This window comes from Symsagittifera roscoffensis, chromosome 8, assembly GCF_963678635.1.
Source record: "Symsagittifera roscoffensis chromosome 8, txSymRosc1.1, whole genome shotgun sequence".
Taxonomy (NCBI): Eukaryota; Metazoa; Xenacoelomorpha; order Acoela; family Convolutidae; genus Symsagittifera; species Symsagittifera roscoffensis.
In genome coordinates this window covers 47,157,191-47,182,956 of record NC_087069.1, presented here as the reverse complement: position 1 = coordinate 47,182,956, position 25,766 = coordinate 47,157,191, and positions in this window count along the sequence as shown.

Here is a 25,766-nt window from a genome sequence, read left to right as displayed (position 1 = left end):
TTCTGGGAGCCTTCCATGTCAACACAGCCTCCACTGCTTCCGGGTCCGGCCTCACGCCATGCCTGTCCATCATTCTTCCTAGATACTTGATTGAACTCTATGGATTTCACATTTCGATGGTTTGCATTTCAACTCTGCTCTTTTCATGCAGCCAAAGACCTCATCGAGCCGAACAATGTGGTCTACCAAGGTGGGTGTTGCAATGACCACGTCATCCACGTAACACATCACAAGGTTACCGTACTTCTCCGTCACTCTGGTCAAAGCCTGAGCTGGTCAAAGCATCCTCTTCCACTGGTACAACCCCAATTCACATGCGAACCCGGTCTTTTCTCTGTCATTCTTCCGCAGAGGGACCTGCCAGAAGGCAGAACCCAAGTCCAGTGTGGTGAAGAACTTGGCATCACCAAGTTTAGAGAGGCTCTCGTCTATTCGCAGTATCGGGTACGCATCTTTTATTGTCACCGCGTTCAAGTAGCGAAAGTCGCAACAAAACCTAAGCTGCCCCCTTTCTTTTTCGCCATTACTACCCCGCAAGACCATGGCGATTTCGAGGGTTCTATCATGTCGTATTCGAGCAACATTTCTAATTCCGCTCGGCACGCTTCCGATTTATGTGGCGTCATTCGTTTTGCGCCTTCCCTATGAGGAATGGCGCCTTCTTCAAATTATATTTCGTGCTCGACGAAGTTGCAGCAACCGATGTTCGCCTTATGTTTTGAAAATACGTCCGCATTCCGATTTAAGACCCCCCCTAATGGTTGAAAATCTCCCGCACCTCTTTTCCCTCTCAATTGTTCTATCTCCGGCAAAACCGGTTTGTCGGATTCTAGTTGGTATGACGAGGGGCGTTCCGGAAAAATCGGATTTCATTGAAAACAGTTCATTAATAGATTTATATTTATCAATTCTCTGAAAAATTTGATCCTTATCAGTATGATTCGGGACGTCTTGCACATTATATCTCCTCAAATTTTGTGTCTCCTCATAGTCGGTTTTCATCGGCAAAGAGTAACCAAGTTTCTTTCCACGCTGGATTGTAACCGTGGTGTCCAGTGTGTTCAACAACACACTGGCACACAGCCAGCTTCGTGTTACGGAAAACCTCCGACCTAAAATCACCAAGCTTTGACTATTTGGGTTGGGTACCAAACAAACTTGTTCACTATCACTTAAAAATTTAAATTTCTCATTCTAAAATTTGCTATTACAGCTTGTCAAGGCTGTAGTTTTATCCTTCTATCAAAAAATATTTGTGGTACCTTGTGTTCATCTCTTATGATTTTATTAATTGGTTTCTTAACATACTTCCGTTCCAGGTTTCTAATCCCTATTAGACCGTTGTTTAAGTCAATCATCAAATCGAAGTTCCGGACAAAATCACGGCCCAGGATGAATCGGTCTGAGTCGTTCAAAATGTGAAGGACCGTTATTGGTGTCCTTCCGACCGCGTAGACTGCTCGTGTCCGGTTGCTCGTGTCATAGGTGGACTAATTCCAGTGGTAGAGTGTTGAGTGCTGTTGTAAGCTCCCAATACCTATGGAAGGTATCTGTCCCAATCGGTCATGTACCCGGAACAATATACCCTCAGCATCGACACTAACGTTCGATTTTGCCTTTCCACTAAACCATTCCTCTGGGAATGGTATGTCGTGGCGTGAGCTTGAGCCACCTGTGAACGCCTCATGAGCTCTAAAGAACGCATCACGCTAAAAAGAAGGTAAAAACTTTCTCTGCCTATTTTTACAGCCCCATCAAAATTTCCACTTGAGCAAAGTGTTCATCAGACACATAAAACGAAAAACAGTCTGCAAGTCAAGTAGTTTGATCTATAATGCCAACCTCAATTCAAAAAAAATTTTGACAAAAATGTACGGCCTGCCTGTCCAAAATAATGCGATCGGAGACGATCAAACGGCAAGGCGGTCTAACAACCCTCGGATGTGCAGGTGGTCGTTTAACCCAGCTATGATCACCAATTCTGGATCCATGCTGGAAACAATTTGTATTCTTATAGCCATTCCAACTGTTTACCCCAACCCATGTTGAGCGCCGTCCAGAAATACACATCTGGTGAAAATGGGGCACGAGGTGAGTACAAAGACTCAAAATTGCCTGCTACCAGTATTTTCTTTTTATGAAATCTAGAGTTAGTCTGAAAATAGTCTCCTGGGTACGCACCAAACAATTTGTCTGTGGCCAAAAGAACTGTCTGTACATCTTGTTATGATTTTTGTTAGGTTTAGTCTCTTCCAGAAACTTTGGTTCCGAGTCGGTGGCACTTTTTTTCTTACGTTCAGGCAAACGTTCGACAATGATCTCGTTTTCAATAGCCCCATGGTTTTAATCCGAGTTAATCCGTCAAGATTCGCCACCAGTGGCAATTTGGTATCGGCTCTGAACTACTCTTTTTCGGCCAAGAGCCAGTCAATGCCCAGAATTGGTTACAGAAAAATCATCTTGGGATGTCTACTGTCAATCATTCTCGTCGCTTCCCGAAGACACATAAGTTTTTTTTTCAGATTCACTGCTCTGGCTGTATTGTATTGTCCCCACGAACTGGAATCTGGTCTCACCCTTATAAACTTACTGCTTCGCTCAGTTGAGACTATTGTCCTGAGACTCGCTTGCTGTCGTGGGTAACTCAACGGAGTCCGATTTTTCGGTTTTCCGAGCCTACTCTTCAAGGATTGTCTTCGAGGAGTGTGAACGGTCCTTAGCCTCTCTACCTCACGACCAAACTAGCGGTTGGCGCACTGCTAGCCGTTTCTCAAGGGTCCGAACCAATCAGCAAGCAGCTTTACCACAAAATTCTATTTTTCTTCACTGACTCAGCTGGATTCAACGCCTCCGTTGCTCTCAACTCCCCTTCCAATTCTTCGATTTTCTTTGGCAGGCATCAGAGATCCATCGCCTTCTTTGGTGCTAAGTGTTATAGGGAACCCCATCCCTCGTTAGACTACGATGATTAGTAATTCGCAGGTGTTTTCTATATCCATAAGCTTCAGTCCGCCTTGATCTCCTCTGACTATTATCCAGACATCTGGTTCCAGCGCTAAATTGCTGTCCATGAAATCAGCTATCATCGTTCTCGCGTCTGGATGCTGAGAGACTGTGCCTAGAAAAATCATTTTCGATTTAAACCTTTCCTGAAAATCCTTTAAGAGACAAAAGAACAAAAATTACCAATTTGCTTCGGGGACAATGGGGTTACTGGAAAAATCATTAGTGTCTATCAAGACGGTTCGAGTCCGTTTCTTGTCCTTGCTCTGAAACTCCGAAATGTTGACCATTTGAGCCACATTGGTTTCACCAAAGGAGACTACCTTGACTTGTCCTCTCGCAAAAACGTTCTTCAGATCGCTCAACAGGCTATCATCAATAAATAGACGACAGTTTCCAGAGGTAATTGTTTAATGAGTCGTCGCGGGAATCCAGCTCAAACCATTTAGGCTAGCCCTTGTTTGATCCAAAGCCACATGACGAAAAGAAAAAAATCTGAGCATTATTAAGTTTTTGATGTCAACCGCACGTGATATTATTGTCACTTCCTTCCGTAGAAATGATAGAATATTTCAACCATGGGTACTCATAGAGTTATTCTAGTTCACTCTATTTATACGAACTGAAACTTCTATTGCTTTGATACCAACAGGTTGCACGGGCTCTAGGGTGATAGCGTTGGTTTGAGCACAATTGTCAAATAGCGCTCTCATGTGATGAACCCGAAGCTCTGGTACCAAATTTTTTTGTTCAAAGCCGAAGAAATGTGATGGTTGTAGTTCGGTTGATTTGGAGAGCATCAATGGTAGCTGTGAGTTGAAGATTAATCTGGTCAGAACTGCCCTGAAGAGATATGTGAAGCTTTTCTTGACATGACTTTCAAAGTGATGTTGCTGGTTACAAAACACTTTCGTTTTGATGTATTCATCGATTTGTGATTCTCGAACTGCCGAACTGGTTATCTGTCTTGTGGATGTCTTTTTTGGCAGGTTTGAACTTTACGCTATGGTTAAGAGAAGCCACTCTTACGAGATGCGATCTTTTGTGTTAATAACATCTGCTGCTTACGCTTAGGTTTGTGAGGTCTAGAATGAGATACTTCAACCACCTGGAGATACTTCAACCACAAAATCAAGAGCTTCAGTACCGTCAGTGGCAATTTCCCATGCTCTGAGAGTCAGGACAAAAAACTCTTGAAGATAACGAAATTTTAACATTGGGTATTCTTCTGGTCCTCCGAGGTCATTGATTGATTGCGAAGTCTCATTGGTTTCTTAAGAAGCTGGTATACGCTATCCGTTCGAGCTGCAGTAAATCCATGAACAAGATCTTCCAAACGAGTTTGCAATCAAACTTGTTTCGCTGCTCTCGCATTTGAAGCCCCTCCTCGTATATGCTTTCTGGCTCCTCCAAGTTCATGATGAGTTTAGAAGCCTTGCTAATCAAACAGTTCATGAATACTTTTGACATACATCATTTTCTCAACCGGTGACAGCTTCTCATTGTCATGAACAATTTATCAAAACTGATAAATGAAGCTTATGGAGGCAGTGAAATTTCTGATGCTAGGCATTTTGATCTACTGCAATTTTGTTGTGATAATTGTAGGTTCAATTTGTGTAGTTTCAAAAGGGTATATAAGCTAGCTTGATGCGGCTATCATTCTTTGTGTGGTTGATAGAGTTTGGTGAGCAGCCTTTAGTGTTTAGTGACGAGGATCATATAGTTCATTCATATTGCATCATCAGTGATAGCGTCTTGTCATGATCAGTAAAAGAGGATTAAACCAAGCAATGCTGAAGCCCGGTTGTTTGATTGCCCATTCCGTCTTGATTGAGATTGATTTTAGCACAAAAGTCGGTGATCTGAAATTTGGCTTTTAAAAACTCTCAGAAAACTTGTTTTAGATCGTTTAAGCATCTCCGAAGCTGATGAAGTTTGAAATTCTGCAGGAGGTTCAGCAGGTGTGCTTAAATTCTCCAGGTTATGAGGCGTACTAAAATGAAAAATTGGTGAGAGCTGGAAAGCGACTGTATCATGTGTGTATTGAATTCCTCACTGCAATTATCGGGTGAATGAACAGAATGGATTAAGAGAGAAATAAAGTTAAGTAGCATTTTTAAACGAGTGTTCATTTGAGTCACCTTATCATAGAAAACGTGTTCCACAACATTATTTAACAAATGAACAGTTAATTGTAACTTGTATTGAGCATCGTAGAATATAATCGCTTACACTGTTTAGATTATAAAACGAAGTTCGTCGCTAATTCCATGGAAAAAATTCATCAATAGAAATCCTGATAACTGAAATTCTTCATCGTTTAACCTTGAGTTTTCATTAATATGGAAATTTTAATGAAAAAATTAAGTGAAGGAAAGTAAAAAAAGAGGAGCTCGTATGGAATCAAGTCAAAAAGATCGAGATAAGAACACATGCATAGAACAAACCAGGGAAGGCCGTGAACAACTGCAATCGGGAGAAAAAGTGATAAATGATAAAGTGAAATGAAACAAAGTGATAAAAAATCTGTTATCCAGGTTTAGACTAAATGTAATTGAATCCACATTTAAGTGTGTAAAATTTAAGTATAACCGGAAATTACTAGTTTTGGTCTAATACTTATTAAAAGAGAATTGAATGATAATGTCCAGTGAAAAGAAACATTTATTATGTTAGAGTTCAATGAAATTTTCAGAATGCGCTGTCTATTGAAGCTGCAAAAAAAGCTTAAGTGAACTTATGAAGGTCGACAAAAAAGGCCAATTAAGCAATTTTTTTTAATTACTCAGAGACCACTCAACCGATCAGTATAATTTTGGTACTTTTTTCGACGTTTTGTATGCTCCTTCTAACTCAAAAATGGTTTCAGGTTATTAGGCTTATAAAAACGACTTAGTTCAAAAAATTAACGATTTGTAGGGTTCAAATTTGAGATATCTAAGACTAAAAAATGTTTCACAGAACTACTTTTATCCCACTAGAAGGGTTGAGTGGTTTACTCTGTATTAAGTAATCAAAATAGTTTTAGGTTAACCGGAAGCATCTCATTTCGTGAAATTTATGGAACGAATTAAGAGCGATGAGATTCAACCTGAGGCAGCACTTAATGTTCTTGTTACAAAAGATCATTGTCAACTATTGAGTGTTATTTATTACTGTGCGTTATTTAGTTTACAGTTTTAGATTTTGCGTGTTACGTTCGCTTTGATTTGAAAAGTGTGTGTTTTTTGCTGATAACGTGAAACGCTGCCATAGATTTTTTGGACTCCTCAAATTGAAATATGGAGCGATTTAACTTAATTTCAAAAAGCAACTAGGCTACCCGAGCTTAGCACGGGCGGCACGGGAAGTCTAAGACGAGAAGTAGCCATACCTTTGTGAGCTGTGCCTCTGAAGTTGATCCTAGCAGCACACCGAACGAATAATGAAATGATCTTTTAGTGATCGAAATCAAATTATGACGCAAGGTATGCGTAGATAGCAAGGAAAGATGAAACGCCGAAAACGGAACATCGAACCCCACCCGAGCCGTTCTGTTTGAGAAAGAGAGGCTGATTCAATCAAACTCTCTCGAAGACGAGAATGTGGATGGATCTGCCGATAATTTTGAGCATGAAAGACCACGTAAAACAGTTATGCAAGAAAGGGCAGCCTCGGAACGTTCTCAAAACAACCTAGGAGAGGAACCTGGGTCTGAGAACTCAGAGACTAAAACGATGCCAGGGAGAAACACTGGACCTCGGGAGGAAAATATCAAGTGAAATCGAAAGCATGTTACGCAGAGCGCTTAGCTAGGTGGAACTGGGCCTCTGAGCTTGACGAGATCCCATTGGTCACCTTGACAAGTGAGGCTCGTTCGAATGGGCATCATTCAGGCTTCATCTTCTTTAGTTCGACAAACTTAGACACGGATTTCACCCCAGCTCGAGACTCGATAAGTGCAACAAAGTGGCGTCCTCCTCACCGATGAGACCATGGTCAGATGGAATCCCGATGACTTGAGAACATCCTCAAAATTTGATTCACTAAAGAGGGCAGTGTATACACGGAGGAATGGTGCAAATCGGACAATTAGCTCATGCTTAAAAAAATTGTTAATAATAAAGTTTGCTCGGTCGCGGAGCAGATATATTTTGACAAAAACATTGGTGTCGCCAATTTTTTTTTAGAAATTCTTTACCCCCATTTTCATATTGAGTTTCGGTTCACTGTTTAAATTTTCCTATCAGAAACATAATAATAAAAGCTCACGTCCTTCTCAGTGTTATGCATCTTACAACTGTCCTGTATAGTTTGTGTATAGTTTCGTTCCTCTTTTCAGACGCCTTCAAACACGCGATATCCTTAAGCAGTAACTAATTTTTCAAATTTTTTCATTTTTTGTGGTTACAATTTTTCCCTTGACACATCTCAAATTAGTGTGTTGGAGAGGATTGATAGTTTTTAGAGTCAGAACGTTGCCATTGGGTAAATTTTGAATGGAGCTTAGTTTGGCGACATTGGATTGGTAACTAAACGACGACTGAATTTCGAGTCAAATCTTCAACACTTGGTATACTGAGCTGCAAGATGATGTATAGTTTCTAATTTTTAGCATGATAAGTTACGAGTTTGAGGTTGAATAGGTGCAAGTTTGTCTTAGTTGTATATAGAAAACATCACCTTCGTCTTATCTGATATTTCTTGCCAATAAAGATTCAACCACAGGTTAAGTCGTATGTGTCGACAACAGTGTCATACATTGGAGTTGGCGCGACCCAATATTCTGGCAGTTGGTGCAAGTTGATCTTTTTGTTGACAGGTAAACCATGCTCTGCTGCGCAGTAGATCTGATTCGATGAATACGAATGTGCCGCCACTGGTTTCAAAAGTTTTCTATCCCAGTTTCACCTTGAGTTTTTCTTACTGGATTCAAATTATGCAAAAAAGCAGCATTATTAAAAAAACTCGCGTCCTGCCCATTGATGAACATCTTGTTAATCACGGGTTAATCAAATGTTTTCAGGTTGCCTTTTTCAAATTTTGTTAAGTGATATTTGACCACCTCGAAAACAAGAGATATAAACATTTTTTTGGATTTATTGGACACAACCCTAAAAACTTTGTCAGGGATGGTTGATAAATTGGCACCATCAGCATAGTAAAGCAAATTAGTGAAAATTGTCTAAATTTTCGACAAGCTGACTGACTATGGATTTTAAAGGAATGATTAAAAAAGGCAAATTTTAATTTTTATAAAAAAAAGAAAAAAAGCTAAATTATTGTCTTACAAGCCATGTTTGGGGTAATTTTTTAATATGTGAAACTTCTGCACAAGCGATCCACAATTTTTTCCAGCCATTGGAACAAAATTTTGAGATCTGGATGAGTAGTTTTGAGAAAAGTTAAAAAAAAAAGCTTCAAAAACACAAAAATTTATAGCCTTCGGAAAAATCAAAAATCAAAGACTTTAGTTTCAATTTATAGAACGGGTTCAAGAAAGCCCCCTTGATTAACTGACTACGTCCAATTTTTTTTACACAAAAGATATGGCCTTTAGAAAAACCAAACTTTCGATTTTATCAAATCGTTTTTAGAAACTTTTTTATTTTTCTCAAAACTAACCCTCCAGAACTGCGATTTTGATTTAAGTCAAAAGGAAGGGTTTCTGAGAACTATCTTTACCTTGCTTATGCGGCTACCTCCAAATACTTTTACACAAAAATTTATGGCTCTCAGAAAAGTCAATTTTTTGACTTGTTTACGTTTTTTGAGTTCTTTTGTCTTTTCTCGAAAACTACATTCTCAATTCTCTGGTTTTGATTCCACTCAAAAATAAGGGATATTTGATGCTCAAAAGTTTTAACGGGTGATCCCAAAGCTTTTAAAATAAAAGTTATGACTCTTGGATAGTAGTAATTGTGACGTTTTGACCGTTTTTTTTCAAACAATTTGATTTTCTCGACAACAAGAACGGGTGACACCTAAAATCTGATCTGAGATTTTGGTTTCAAAAGGTCAAACGTGTCGTGGAAAGCTCCTCTCTCTGCATAAGCAAACAGGCACAGATGTTTTACACGCAAAGTTATAGCCCTCAGAAAAGTCAATTTTTTGATTTTATACTGTTTTTTATCTTAAAACTGTTCCGACTTTTCGTAAAAATTACCCTCCCAAATCTTAGATTTTGGGTTCAACAGAAGATACAGTGGGCAGTAAACTCCTCTGCGTGAGTGGCTGCGCGCACATTTTTTTTCTAAAAAAGTTAGGCCCTCGGAAACAAACAATATTTGATATTTTTTCAACATTTTTGAAATTTTTTGTCTTGTCTCACCATTCCAAATCACAGATATTGGTTTCAATCAAAGGGAAAAAAAACATTAAAATTTTGGCCTTCCAGAAAACTAAAATTTTAAAGAAAAGGTTATGGCCTTCAGGAAAGTCAATATATTGTTTTCTTGTCCGTTATTGAAATTTTTTGTGGGAAGCCTCTGATCAACAGGTTGTGGGAAGCCTGTATGCATAAGATGTTACGCCTTAAGTTTTCATAATCACAAAAGTTTTCTTTCATATTTTGACAGTTCATTCCGCAGCAGTACAACAAAATCAAAAATTATCAAACATGTACCTTCAGCTTTAACTGGGCCTCTAGTTGACCCTAATCGTAATAATAGTCCCTCTTTCGCCCTGCTTTCGAAGTATATATGTTACTAAATGCCTGTATATTCCATACGCATGATTTCTTTCTTTTTTTTTCTAATTTTCTAATTTTCTCGCGGCTGCCTTCGAAGAATGATTTTGATCGCTGATTCTGCAGCGGAACAATATCCGAAAGTTAAGCTTCAAGCTGTTTTTTTTTTGAGAAACAGTTGACTACTACCATTAGATGGCTCAAAGCGATCCTCAGAAAAACTAAGCAGAAACATTGCCCAGTCCATATCTTTAATTTAGAGAAGAAATTTTCTTATTGGCGTGTTTGAGGACACTGAAATAATTTGGTGTAAATTTTTTTTCGCACAATGGTTTTTATTAACACTTAAAATTACTTTTTTTAAACATCTCTCGGAGCCACAGCTGTTTTTTACGAAACTACTGCCTACAAATTTTCAAGTCTTACAAGTTGAAATATTCAAAGTAACAAAAGTTTGATCTTATACATTATTGGCGTTTTAACCTTGCTTGTCTTTTGTCTAGTAGTGGACATCGTTGCAAGGGATAGGTTTTGGCGTGGATTTTAGTTTTGTAACATTGTTTTCTGCCCCGTTTAGTCCTTGAGTGTCGCATTTTTGATTCCATAATTCGACCCTGAAGACTTCGAAAGAATCATGAGGTGCCAGAAACCTACGATGTACTTTTCGAATATATCCTTCCAACCAAGGGGATCTGTCAGTGTTTCTCCAAAAACAGCAAAAAGAAATTATACGAATTTTAATGATAAACTTGAGACGTATTGTTGAAAATTTTAAGCTCATTGCAACAAAAAGTGTAAGCATTTGACTGTTTGTATTCAAAATCAACTAAATTAAAATCAAACTTCATTGGATGAAAGAAAAATGCAACTTCATCATAATTTCAACAGTATCCACAAAAAACACTACATTAATTTAACATTTTCAATAAGTTTTTCTAGAAAAATTATTGATTATGATAATAGAATTGTCAAAGATTTACTTTGTTAAATTTACGTTTAACAAATTTCATCGTCGCCAATATCTTCAACAATAAAAAATGATTAAGATGATAATAATTTTGAAATTAAAGTGCCATGTTTACTTCTATGTTCTCGTCATCTTCGGTTGGATTTGAAGTCAATAAAATCTGCATGCATACTTTAATCGTTTCTTCCTCGAACACATTTTCCAATTCTTTTTCAATAACTGCCATCCTCTCTTTCGGCTTAGCACTCATCGTGATCGTCTGCATCATTTCAGGCACAAGAGTATTTGCTAAAAAAAGCGCGAATAAACGTCTGCGATCAATCAGGCGTCCCACTTCCCTGTCCCCGCATGCGGTGAAAACACATCAATGATTTAAATTGTGATTCAACTTAAAAAATATTTGTTTTGTTTGTGCGATTTCTGTTCTTAATAAAGTTTTTTTTTACAGTTTTTGCTTTCTAAGTTTAGTCTTAAAATCACGAACAGTGTCAATAAATTTATCCTATATTTGTCATGAAACTTGGTAACGTTTTTTTTGTATGGAAATTAGCCAATAAACTTTTAGATAAATAATTTATCAAAGCAAGAAAAGCAAGTTTTTTAATCCATTTAGAAAAAAATAAGTCTCACATATGAAGATGAGAAACTTGCAATAAATTATGATTGGTGCATATTTCCGTTGGCATAAATCAAAATATGAATTTCCAAAGTACATTTAAAATCTGATAAAGTCAAGCAAACAGAACGCACCAAATCTACTTATCCACTCTAGTCAAAAATCATAGACACAACTCAAATCGGTTTTTGTCGCAATCACCATTCGTCCAGTTATTAACTAAGATTGCTGATAAATTCTGTAAAGATACTTAATTCTGTGTTGAATCGATTCAATTACGTCCATTTTTACAACAAAAAAATTTATAAACTGAAATTTTCATGATTTGTTAAAAAATATTTACTGATAGAGCATGATGTATTTTAACTTACACAAGGAGGATGGCTTAGAATTTTTTTTCTCGTAAAGAATCAAGTTGAAATCTATCAAATAATAATTTTCTCGCCTGATAGGTTGAATTGTTGGTCACGGTTGTTTACACGTTCAGGGAACTCGTTGTCAGGTGGTTGTTGGTTGAGAGTTTCATTCAAAACATTCACGAAGTCCTTCAGCTCACTGAAATGAAAAAAAAAATCAAGTTGTTAACTCTAGCAAAATGTTGTGAAGCCTAATTTATTATGATAGCAAAAGAAAAAAGTACTTCCAAAAAAAACAAGAATAGGCTGTTTCAATAAAAAAGAGCAACAAAAAGTGAACTTAAATCACACTAAAAACAGGAAGCAGTTTTAGCAAGAACAACAGTACATAATACGAGCTAAGGATCTTACATGAGCTCAACTTAGTTTGGTAGATCATGTACGGTTCGCGGAAAAATATATATTATTATATTATTACACCCTGCAAAAACTATGTTCTCTTTTGATGCAGAATGTTTGAAGCCCAATTTCTCAATGAAAGCAAAAAATTTTTAAAAGAATTTGGTGGAGCTCGTATATTTCTAAGAACCCTACAAATCATGCAATTGATTTTGCGTACTGATCAAAAACACCGACGCCGGCGTCTCGCAACATGGGACTCAGTTAAGATATACAGAATTAATTCAAATTTTGAAACACAGAGAAAAACATTCGAAAAATAGTCGTTTTATTTTAAAGAAGAGGAAAAGGAATCTCAAATTTCACTACGAAAACAGGAATTAGTTTTATTGAAAATATCGTTGGTCTGGTAGAAAATATGCGGGGGGCAGTTCGAGACCCCATCGTTCTGAAACAGATATCTCAGGTATTTAGCTAAGTTATATCTTTCAGAAGTGAGATAGTAAGTTTCATGAAAAATTAACCCCGATTTTTTGATTATATAACATTTTTGGTAACATTTAAGATCATATGTGGTAATGTTTAAAATTTTATGTTTTAGGAGAAGAAGTATATTTCTCAATATACTAGGAAAGCATTCAATAATTCTAATGGCAGCTTTGAGATGGTAAGTTCCAAATTTTTTTTGCTGAAATCTAAAGTTTTTTGAAAAATTTTCAGACTTCTTATTTTTTAGCTAAAACTTTATTAATATTTGATTAAAAGTGAGAAACTGATGTTATTTTACATGTAAAGTGTAAAATGAAAACCAAAATTTTACAACAGTAAAACAATTTTGTGCATAAAAACTTTTTTTCTTCGTTTTTCCCTCAAAATTTTGAAATGAGATATGATTCGATATAAAATAAAGCATGCTGAAAGTTGCTCATAATAAAAGAAATTTTGCTAATCCCCGGAAACGTTTTCAAATTAATCATAGTTTGTGAGAAAGTTATACAAAAAATTTTCATATGGGAATCATTCTCTTACAAATTTTTCCACTTTACACCAATTTCATATAAAAAAGTTCATAGTTCGATTATTCCTCGGTTTTTTTTTTGTCAAAAATCATCCAGATTAATCTAAAAAACGAAACTAAAGACAGTTTAGTTATAATATATTTAAATCACTACAAATGCTAGAAAGTTTAAATTTCTTGCTAAATTGACATAAACTCGAGTTTTCCCCACGTTTACTTTTACGTTAATCAGCCTAGTATTTGAAAAAGGCAAATATATTTCTGCAATAGTCTATTTGTTATTAAGAAGGAATTGATTTATAGTGTTCAGTGAGGCGAAGTTTTCTAATTGCTACTTAGAAAATTCCAGATACGAACCCTCGAAAATAACTTAAGCCCCTTAGGAACTCTCCGAAGTAACTTACAAACTTCTGAAACCCTAAAACTAAAACGAAATTTTGATCACCTCCATAACAGACATATTAGGAATAGTGCGAGTTGCTCGCCCTGAAATTCGCAATTAGACTAGGCTAAGAGAAGTAAATAGCCAGGTTGATCCTAGTAACACACCAAACAAGTGATAGGATCATTTAGTGATTGGAATTGAATTATGATGCAAGGGAAACGTAGATAGCGAGGGAAGATGAAACGCCAAAAATGGAATATTGAGTTATGACCGATGTGGTTTACTCATAGAGTAATTTCGGATAGGGTACACCGTCTGCTCGTCACGCTATCTTATTTTCGGCCGGATAGATTCGTGCAACTTCTTAGTCTAATACCGATCCTAATCTTACTCTTATACTATCTAGTCTCAGGTTGTTTAACTAGTCTCTGCTAGGCTCAATAGATCTAGGGTATACTGGTTTATTGCGGCTGCTAAAGTCTTCTTGGAGAGTCCAACTAATTTCTAAGTTAAATTCAAATCTCTCTGGTGCTGAAATTACAAGTAATTTCAGCACTTACAAATAAGTGGATTGTTAGTCAGATGGATCTTGATTGCTTAATATTAAATACTTTACAGTGGTAAAATATCTAATTTATCCAATCATAAAATGTAGTTTAGATCAGGTTCCACCCATCCGGGTTTTACAGAGTTTTTTAGAATTGTCTTTCTGCAATTCGAATGATGGATGATGGACTTTGGTATTTGGCGAACATCATATTTCTTTTGGGTTCTCTTGTTAGAGAAGTTCCAGGTCCAATCGTTGTATCTTTAAAAGACAACGACTGGTTCTTTGCAACAAACTCAAATTCTGATTTCAGAATGGTTGGCTATGACAGGTTTTTCTGTTTCTCGTAGAGAACTTCTTTTGTGTTTGACCTTGTCTGGGAATGGCGTGGAGATTGTGCGTGGAGGGGTTGCCTGGTTACTCGGATCTGTACGTATACTTGAACATCGAGGTGGTCATTGGTCTAGTTCAATGAAGTCCTTTTCTGCGAAGTCAAGTCGTACTCTAAATCCTTTGAGTTGTGATTGTGAGCGGCATATTGATTGTGGTTGGCCATTCTTTTTCGAGTGCAGTGGGGTCATTTTGTCTTTGGATGTTCGTCTTTTGGTGTTGTATGCTGATCTATATATTGCATAGTATAATTTACATTTTATAAAACTTTTTTTAGTTTGGTGTTTTACTTATGATTTTGGTTAATTGTTTTCACAAAAGCTTTTTGTTTTAGTTCGGTTATTTTGAAGAGTTACTCACCCTTGAGTAGCTCTTATTAAAAATAGGAGTGTGGTCACAAAGCGTGGATGTAGCGCGGTGGGTTAGGCCGGCTATAGAGCATGCTCAGGACGTCCTCTTCTGGTGGGTTAGGCCAGGAGTGGGAGTATGATTGCATGCGGTTTCTGTGAGAGGTCCTGCTATATGATAACGTTTTATGTTCGGTTTGTTGTGGTTTTTCTTATGGTTTGTTGGTTGTGTTCTTTTTTCAAAAATCAAATTGTTTGTGGTATGATTTTGTCTTTCGACTTTTTTGTGTTTTATTATTTCTTTCTTAGACTTTATAATAATCTTCAAAAGAATAAATTATCCAGTTTTAAACTGGGTTAATCCGGTTTGGGTACCGTTGGTTTCCTTTTCTTAGTCATGCTGTTATTCTATGATTTGTGGTGTTTAGTAAGCTGCGTTGGTTAGTTTTGTTTAGTATATAATTCCTTTCCAACCGGGTTAAAGGAACGTTTGAAACGTGTTATCTTGTGTTAGAGTTGTTGAGTGTGAAAGCTTGAAACTGAAATTCATTATTTTAAACAATTCTTCGTGGGCGAGCTGTGCGAGTGTGGATAGAATTTGTGTGCGAATGAATGAAAATATCAAAAGGTTAGTACTGCATTTTCGTTTTATCAATTTACTACATAGAATTTCAATTTTACTGCTAGTTGTTGGAAAAATTAAGTTACAAATTTTCATCATTATTAAATTTACTGCTTGTGGGGGAAAAAATTTGTAAATTAATTTACTGCATTGGTATGAATTTTATTTAATTTGTTTGGTGCAAAGTATTAATAGAGTTTTAAACAGTTTGAAGAAGTTTTCTATTTTTTATTTTTCTTTTGTGTATTTTTCAGATGATCGTTGGATGAAGGCTAAAATTCTAAAGGAGACATGGATAAAGAATGGTTAGTTTTTTTATTTTGAATTTGTTAGTTAATAATATGTATAATTCATACTTACCTGTTAGTCGTCGGGGGAGAAACCGTGGGGGAAGATGTCGTGGATTAGATCGGAAGTTGTTAGTAATTTTGCTAATATGCGGATGATGTTTTTAGTTTGAAGCAGTGGCCAAAGCAATTGAAGTGCTTTAATGGTTGTTAGTTCTTCAGTGCCAACTGCAAACTCATAAGGTGTGTTTTGGATGAGATTATATAATTTGTGATTGTATTTAGTGTTGTGGATGAATTCTAATATGGGGATTTCTATATGTTGAACAAATTCGTGTGGGATAAGGAAGGGTCGGGATTCTTCTGCGTTGAAGGTCTTCGTGATGGGACAAAAAATATACCTTTGGGTTATGAGGTCGTAATTGCGAAGAATACCATGAAGGTTAGTATCTTTAATGCAATATGTGAAGTTAAGAAATAATGGTGAAGTGTATTTGGAATTGATGAATTGAAAACGGTGGTGTGGCTGTCTGGAGGGAGTGTGTACGTCAAAGTGATTTTGAATAAAGCGATAATATGTATATGTGTGAGTTTGTTTAGTGCGTAACATAATATCGTATGAGCAGTGCAAATCTCGTTCATGTGGTGCAAGGAAATGAAAGGTTAGTGAAAATAATTGAAAGCGTTCTTTAAAACTTTCGTAGGCTTGTGTGTCGGTTAGTGCTTCTGAAATGATGTGGTCAAATTTGCGATCAAAGATATTGAGTGTAAATACATATGGTGTTTTAACGAAGAATTTTTCTGTGATTTGTGGGTTAGCGAAGCGATCATCATCTAAAAATTGGTCTTGGTTAGTTCGGATGATGTTATGATCGTAATATTCTAGTGTATATTCGTTAGCTCGGGGTGCAGTGTATGTTTTTAGTTCCTTTTTTAATCCGATGTAAGTAAATTGTCTATGTGTTAGTGGTGTAGTGAGTCCATATAGCATATCTTTATTTCGTTCTATATCGATGTGAGTGTTAGATAAAGGTAGGCAAAGGGGGTTAGTAAAATGATAATATGAGGTCCAAGGAAGGGTAGGCATTAAAACGTGTTCGTCTACAAAACTACGTGTTTCATTAGTGTCGTGAGGGGTGTTCAAAGTATATTGTGGAAATGAGGGTAAGGTGATAGCTAAAAAAATTTTTGTGTTAGTGTGATTTGGATGATTTATATATTCACGGGCTGTTCCTGGTTTTGTTGGAAATGGATCGTTTGGGAATTTTCTTTTGAAAGTGCGATAAGCTCTATTAGTGCTGAGTGAAGAGTCAGTGGATGTGGATGATGGTGCTAATGATGCAGTATAAATTGAAGAGGGTGTAGGGGTATGTGGGTTGGATGAATCTATTGTGGAGGAAATCTGGTTTATAGTGGAGGTGTCAAGGTGGTAGGGTTGCTGTTGTAGGGTAATAAAATTATCTAGTTCTGGGGAGATTTGCGGGGTGTCTGGAGAATTGGATGATCGGTCTGAATGAAGTGAAGAGTAGGTTGGAGTGACATGGGAAGCATAACAGGGTGTAGAAATGGTTGGGACAGGGTTATTTGGTGGGATTGGTTGAAAAGGGGGTTTAGAAAAAACTGAGGGATTGGTGTGAAAATTATTGGATGGAGATGATTCAGAGTCGGCAAATTCATCGGGGGTTTCAATATTTGGGTTATTGAGTTGTGAAGTGGAGTATAAAACTGAGATTTGTGAATTAGTATCTGAATTCATGCCTGATGTTACATTATTGGTGGGGAAATCGGGTGGCGGGAAAGCAAAAAGTGGAATGATTGTAATTGGAGTGGTGAGGTTGGTTGGGTGGGAATTCGAGCGGTGTAGGGATCCAAGTTGTCGGCTCATCGTAAGCTAAAAAAATTATTATTTTGAGACTGAAAAGCGGTGGCATGGGGTTGTTCTATAATTTTTTCATAAGTATTTTCATCTAGTGGATGGTGTGTCATTATATGTTGGATGGGGCTTTGTGATATGTTTGGTCTAAAATTTGGATTATGTGTTATTGCTAAATTTCGAAAATTTCGTGGGACTAGGGATAATGGATGGTTATGTGGTAGGGGTGGTAACTGTGGTGCTGTAGGCGTTGTGTCTACATTGTTATGTTCTTCGTCGTATGTATTCTGTCTCGTTGCTATTTTTGTGTTGTATTCTTTTATTTGTGCGTCTAAAAGAATTTTGTTTATTGATGAAGAGAAAATTCCGAAAAATCCTGCAAATAATATACGTGCTACACTTGCTTGTCTGTTTACTTGTGTGTGTATAGCACATGTGTTGTAGATTCCTTTTAAGAGTGAAAAAAGAAATCCTAAAAAGTTAAACATTGCGTATAAAATAGTTAATTTTTCTAAGATGTAGTAGGGCCATCCTAGAAAATCAAGAATTTCATTTTTGAGTGTAACAAAGCTAAAAATATTTATAGGTGATATATCTTGTGGACGGTATTTTTCACCGTTTAGATATATATAGTCTTTAATGTCTTTAAAATATCCGCTATAGTCTTGAGTATAAATGTCTGCAAATCCTGCGGTTTTGGCAAGTTTGCGTAGGTTTTGGTCAATTGATTGTCTTTGTATAGTGTCCATTTGTGTTAATAATTCTTGGAATTGTTGTGTTCTAATGTGATGTTGAATATCTGATTTTGAATATATTCCAATTGATTGTAAGTCAATATTTGGGTTGCGAGCGATAGCTCTAATGCTTTCAGGTGAAAATTTTTTAAGTGATTGCATTAATGTGGGATATGGGGTGAGAAGGTAATATTTATCTTCATCAGGGTTTAGTTGTACTACATTGTGGCTATTTTCTGATCCACATGGGACTGCGGTATCCCAGAAATAGGTTCTTCTTGAAAGTGTGTCAACGAAATGTATTTTATTCTTATAAAAGATAGGGATTCTTTTATAGCATCGTTTATCTTCAAAAACGTATAGTGGTGATACTTTTTTGGTACAGGTATAAAACCATAAAATATTTCCTTCATAGTCTAAAAAATTTGATCTATTTCCTGATAGTAAATATCCTGCGTAGGGTATTTTTAATACTGCTAGGGCAAGTGATTGTAGGATTTGTGTCCGTTCTAATTCGCATAGTTGGTGAAGTGTTTCTAATTCGGAGAGTGTTATTTCTTGAAAAATGCGGCTAATCGTGTAATCTAATTTCATATCTAGGTGAATATCATAGTGGATATTACCAAAATATGTATTATTCATTAGTGATAGTTCTTGTAAACGTGTGCTTGTAGTGTCATGGGGTTTTAAATGTCCACCAGGTTGTCCATTCCTTTTTTGAAAATTAACTGGTATATATGGTGTTCCTTCGTTGATAGGGTGACTTGTGGCGTATAGGTCGATTTTTATTTTTCCAGTGGTCATGTCAAATCCTTTTTCGTATTCAACTAATATTTCGGAGTATTGTGTTTTGTGAAGTGGATTTCTGTATTTACATGCAAGTTCTGTTTCTTGATATATTTGAAAACCTGTCAATTTGTTTTCTATATTGTGTGTATTTTGTAAAATTTGAACTTCGTTTTCGTGATGGATTTACTTGTTCATATGGTATTGATTGTATGAAATATTTTTCGTGGAATTTTATCATACGAGCGTGTATTTTTGCTACTTGAAATGTTGTACATGTGTCTTCGGGGAACCAAACAATTGTTGCTTGTGTTCGTGTTGTAGGGTCACAATAGCCTTGATCGTTTTTACAGGGTAATCTAATTCCTTGATAGATCATTGTGTTGTCTGATAAATCGCGTGTGAGTTGTATTTTTTCGAGTTGTATTTTCCAATCGAAAAACATTATTTCTTGGTATCCTTTATTTTTTGTGTCTGCTTTGCAGTTGGATGGGTTATTTATTCCAATGTGTGGTATCCAGTGTTTATCGTGTATGTCATAAGTTAATCTTCCGTGTGCGCCGTTTTATGGGTATTTTTCATCTAATTTTATATGTCCTTGATATCTTTCAAGTTCTGCTTGATGTACAGAGTCTGAAAAAACTTGGAAGTATACTAACTTTCTATCTGAGTTTTTATTTCTTGTGATGTTTAATCTGAGTAACTCGTTTTTACAATCTTCGGGACGGAGATGTAAAAGTCGTTCGATATTACTCTGGTAGAATGATTCGTGGTCAAGTCGGTTTTTATTTCCATTAGAAACTTGTGAACAATGTACTTTCTTTTCAGAAAATGTTGCTATGAATTTATATCCTATAACTGTTGTTGCTCGGGCTTTTGAATAAAGTGTTGCTATTACATTTGTAGTTTCTATGGCTTGTGGTTCTGTTTCGCATTGTGATACTTGATTTATTGCATATTTGTGTAGTGTTTTTTGTTCGTTTTCTTCACAATCATAATGTGTTACTAATAAATCTTGGGGTCCTGTGCGGGGGGAAGGGTTTATGTTTTGATTTGAGATTACTAGAAAAAGGAGTTGGAGAAAAATTAATAATTTTAGAATATACATATGTATGATAATCCTGAGTATGGGTTATAAAATGTGATGTAACCAATTGTCTTTTTGGTATATCTGTCGTATTTATATATTACTTCAGTTGGTATAAATGGTGGTGGTAGTGATTGAGCTGTTATGTTTGGTGGGTTTATTGGGTAGGGATGTTGAGCAATGTTGTTTAATTTAACTGTGATTTCAATTTTTAATTTTGTTGAAGTATTTGAATGTTATGATCACGAATGTCTTCGTGGATGTCTTGTCGATATTGTAGTCTATTAAGTGCCCAGTTGTGGAGGCGATGACTTTCTAGGTGTTGTCCGAATAATGGTGGAGGTGCTGTGAATGTATTCCAATCTAGTCTTAAAGGAATATTTGTTGATGATTGTTCTCGATATCTTGCGTCGAGGTTATTTGGAAAATTTAAGTTAAAAGGCGTCGGTGAAATTTGACTGATTGATGGTGTTGATGGTAGTGATAATGTTTCTGGTAGTGATGAGGATGTTGTTGTATCTGAAGAAATATCTATTGGGTCATTGGTTAAATTGGGTTCACCTTGTGTGAATGAGTGTGTTGTCCAATATGGTAGTCGTGATGTTGGGTTTGGAGGGTTAAAGGGATTTTCACGTATTTGTTCAGTTGTTGGTGTTGAACCTAAGTAATCTGAGGGTAGGCTTGAGGTGCTACGCTGTGAAAGAAGCGTAGGGGTTTCTGGTAATATACCAGTGGGGATTTCTAGAGTGCTTTGTGATGGGGATTGAGGTATTTCAAAATGAACTCGGGGAGTTTGAGAATTTCTGTTTCGTCGAGGATGTATAATTTGTCTATTTATTTCTACTGTATTTTGGTTTTGACTAAGATTGCGTATTCTACGTAGTTCTTGTGGTAGTGTTGGGTATAGGTTATATGTTGGTTCACTTAGAGGTGCTTGTCGTTGAACTGGTTCTAGTGGTTCAGATAAGCGTGCGTGTCGTTCTTCAAAAGTATATGGGTAATCTTGAAAGGAAATTCGTGTAGATGTTTGGGGATTTTGGGTAGTTGAAGGTGTTGTTGGGTTATCTTGGGATGATGTCGGTGAAGACTGACTTTGTGACTGTTGGTTAGCAATTTTTGATAGGTTTTTGGTCTATTCTTTTAGTGAAAAAGTTTATGTTTATTATAGTATTCTTCTAAAAAAAGAATTAGGAGGATTGTTGCTAGGGCGAATGTGATGATTGCTTTCTTTATACATTTGTATATTGTCAAAATGAGGGATGATAGAAATGTTATAAAAATTACAAATAGTAAGAAAATATCTGTTCTACAGAAAATGGTTCGTATCATTTAGACAAGTTTTGTGAATCGTACCTGTGGATATAGTCAAGGGCTTTTGAAAGCTGGAGGTATAGTTCAAATATGGAATAGAAAATTTAAAAAATATTGCAAAAAATGATTAAAATTATTACAAAAGATTCAAAGATATCAAAAAGAAATATTATAAAAAGTTAAACATTGCGTATAAAATAGTTAATTTTTCTAAGATGTAGTAGGGCCATCCTAGAAAATCAAGAATAAAGATATCAAAAAGAAATATTATGAAAAGTTTAAATATCGTAAAAATTTGTTTGAGATTTGTTAGAATTATGTTGACTGATTGAGAGAAGAGCATTTAAGAAATGACTTCTTGATCGAATATTTTTTGTTGTTTGAGGCAATTTTCAAGTGTGGTCGGATTATTTATTGGTTTTTTGACAAGTGGGTTGAGTTTTGTGAAAAATTGTTGGGGGCAATTTTTATGGTGATCGGGAGGTCGTCTTTTTCTTTATTTTTATTTGTCAAATGATACGGGGTATTTTGAAATTTTTATACTTTGGGCTAATTAAAATGGTCGGTCTTTTACTTTAGGCTAAGTTAACAGATTTGTTTTGGGGGGTATTTGAGGTCTGAGTTGGGGAAATATTGTTGATCTCTGGGTTATTAGATAAGGGAGGGTTATGATATTATGGTGATATTTATTTTAGTTGTCAAATTGGGGTGGTTTGCTTATTTTTGACCTGGAGGTCGCAAAGTTATAGTTATAGATATGCCTGGAGTTTTATATCTTTCGTCTAGTTGATCTGTGTTAAAGTTAGAGAAGGTGACGGATTGGATGAATCCTATTGGCTGATTTTGAACTAGAATCGCTGCGTGTTTGTCAGCATGTGATTTTGAAAATTGGAAATTCAAAATGTTTCAGAGGTGCAAAGATTGTTAAATATAAAATTAAAGCTGTTTTTGAAATTCGACTTTCTTTAATATTTTAGATTGTGGAATGAATGTTTTATAGTCTTACGTGGTTGATTTCTAAGTCGTGATGACTCTCTATATTCTGATTTGTCGTATTTTTCTTGGGGTATTACTTTTTCTATCATTTTCCTGTTTTTTCTTTCTTTTTGAGATGTATTGTGATCTAGCTTTTTTGTATTGTTTTTCCTTGTAGTTGATTTTGTATATCGGTTTTCGAGGTGAATATCATTTTGTTCCTTTGTTGTATTTTCCGTATGTGGGTTATTTTGAATAACTTTTAAACCTGTAAAAGAATATAATTGAGTTAGTTCGCGTAGTGCGTATTCTTTTGGGTAATAAGGTAATAGGTTATTTCGATGTTGAACGATTTCTTTTTGGTCTGAGTCGGTGATTTTATATGTGACATCAGTGGGTTTTGCAATTATTTGGTATGGTCCTTTACAAAGGGGTTGTAATTTTTTAGAAATTCCTTTTTGAGTGTTAAAATTGGGTATTAAAACAAATGTTCCAATTTTTAAATCGGAGGCTGGTGTAAAGCGTGAATTTATTTGTTCATTAATGTTTTGTCTTTGTAACAACTTTTTTGTTACTTTTTGGTAGATTTCGTTGTGTTTTTTATCTCTGTTTAAAATCCATTCGTTGTGTGTACCGGAGGCTAATTTAAGAATTTGTGGGTGATGAAAATGATCTTCATCATGTGTATGTAAAGGTAGGTTATAACAAATTGAGTCTTTATTCGGTTGACAATACCTTTGTGCGTTTTTATGAGAGTTTGCTGTAAACATTTTCGGTTTGCGTGGCTTTTGGTTAAAAACCATTTCATATGGTGACATTCCTAGAGTTGTCGTGATTTGTGAATTATATGCTAAGGGAAATAGTTTTACATCTGCTGACCATTCGGCGTATCTGGTATCATTTCCATTGATGATACATCTAAGATATTCTTGTAGTGAACGGTTCATACCTTCGACTAAGTCGTTTGTCCAAGGTGCGTGAGATGTACATGGTTTGTGTTTGATGTTATATAAATGACATAGTGTGATAATTTCATTATTTATGAATTCTGTACCGTTGTCTGTGACTAAAATTTCTGGTAGTCCAAATTTGGCTATCCAGTGTTCATAAGCGTTGTGTAAGCGTAATAAGCGTTACAATGTGGTACTGGGTTAAGTGCTACATAATGTGTAAATGCGTCAACAATTACCATGATGTAGGAGTTTCCTTCGGATGAGGGTGAAATTGGTCCTTTTGTATCAAATGAGATACGGTGATTAAAGTACAAACTTTGTCCTTTAAAATCTTGTTTTTGTGCTATCTGTTTTTCATTTGGATAAGGTTTATTTAGTTGACATACTATACAATCATTGCATAGTACTTTTATCCAGATTGGTGCATTTGGGAAATAAAAGTTTTGTATGAAATTTGAATATGTTTTCTCTGATCCAGAGTGTCCTTTAATGTTTTGTGTATGTGAAATATTAAAAGCTATGAGAATCATACTCAAAGGGAGACAGGGAACTGTAGATTCATTTAATTTATATTCTAGAAGGTCTGTGATTTCGTTAATTGTTGTATTATTAAATTTTCGAAAGTATCGGAGGAGTGTTTTATTTCCTAAAATAGTTGTATCTGCCTTGACGGGTTTAGTTTTATATTTGTGCCATTATTTTAGTTGTCTAATTACTGGGTCAAGATTTTGATATTGTTTCAAAGTTGGAATTGTTATTTTTTCTGTTGGAGGGAGAAAAATGTTTTCAATTTCTAGTTTAGATAAAGGAATTGTATCAAGTGGGTTTGGAGGTCAAAAACTTGATTTGTTGTGTATTTTGAATCGTTTGTTTGTGGTCCTGATAAGTTTATTTTATCAGTTAAATTTTCTTTTTCAATTAGTGGAAAATGGTCTTTTTTAGGCGGGTGTTGTTTTATTCTTTTTTGTTGGGTGTTTTTTTTCATCCATTGTGAATATGGAATTGGTTTAAAAGTTGATGTTCCAAGTAGATCAACTTCATAGTGGTTATTTTGACAATCTAAACAAAGTGGAAAATGTTGTAAACTATTTATCTGTAATTGTTCAACGACAGTTTTTACTGCATATTTGCATTCTAGTCGGGGTGATGTTTCATTTTCTGCAAGGTAGAATTTTATATTTTTGGGTATTTCAACTGTAGTTTTACGTGTAAGTAATTCAGGTGGTGTATTTCGACTTAAGGTGTCTGGTAATGCAAGATTTTTTCCTGCTGTCCAAACTATATGTAAGTTTGGAAATTTCATTAGAATTAATTGAAATCTATAAACTCGGTGATTTGGATTGGATTTTTGTGTAAAAAGAAAGATGATTGGTTTGTGGTCTGTGAATAGAACTGTTGGATGTTTTGATCCAAGTATCAGAAATTCATATTCTGTTTGTGTATATATTATGGCTGTACATTCTCTCATTAGAGTTGAGAGTCGTAGCTCTGCTTGAGTGAATAATCTAGAATTTGCTGATATAAGGTTCCTTTTGTTTGTACCATTGTGTGATTGTAATAATGCTGCGCCGATGCCAAAATTCGAAGCATCGCACATTGCATAAAATGGTTGATTTGGATCTGGAATTGTATTCGAAATTTGTTCAGTTAAGAGTTTTTTAATTTCTTCAAATCGTGCTTGATGTTCTGTATTCCATTCAAAATTATTTTGTTGTCTAAGTATATTATAGAATGGTCTTAGGTATAATTGCATTTTATATACATATTTACTTAAAAAGTTTAACATTCCAAGGAATTCTTGGATTTTCTTTTTATTTGTTGGTGGTTGGAGCTTTTGAATAGCATCAATGCGTGATTTTAATGGAGTGATTGTTTTTCTTTCTATATTATGTCCTAAGAATTTAACTCTTGTCAAAAAGAAGTGTGATTTATCGGGGGCGGCCTTCAAATTTTCGTTTTGAAGTATTTTGTGATATTGTTCTAAAACATTGAACATTTCTTCTTTAGTCTGTGATTGCATAAAAACATCGTCTAAATAGGTGATTGCATTTTTCTTGAGTATTAGTGGTCTAAAAATTTTGCTCATAAAAGCTGAAAATGCTGCTGGTCCTATGGATTTTCCATAGAATAGGCGGTTGAATTCATACTGCTGGTTTCCAATAACAAATTGTGTTAGGCGTCGCGATTGTTCATCTAGTGGCATTTGATTGTATGCACTATTCATATCTGCGGTTGTAAAGTATTTTCCGTTTATTTTTGTTAAAATAACTTGTATTGGTTCAATAGGCCAATTGCACTTTGATTCGTCTATGAGTGAATTGAGGTATCTAGCATCGAGAACTATTTTTAATGATTCTCCTTTTGCTAGGATGATAACAGGGTTGATAAATGTGTTACCTTTTGGTTGTTCTTCTTTATTTACTGGTGATATAATGTTGTA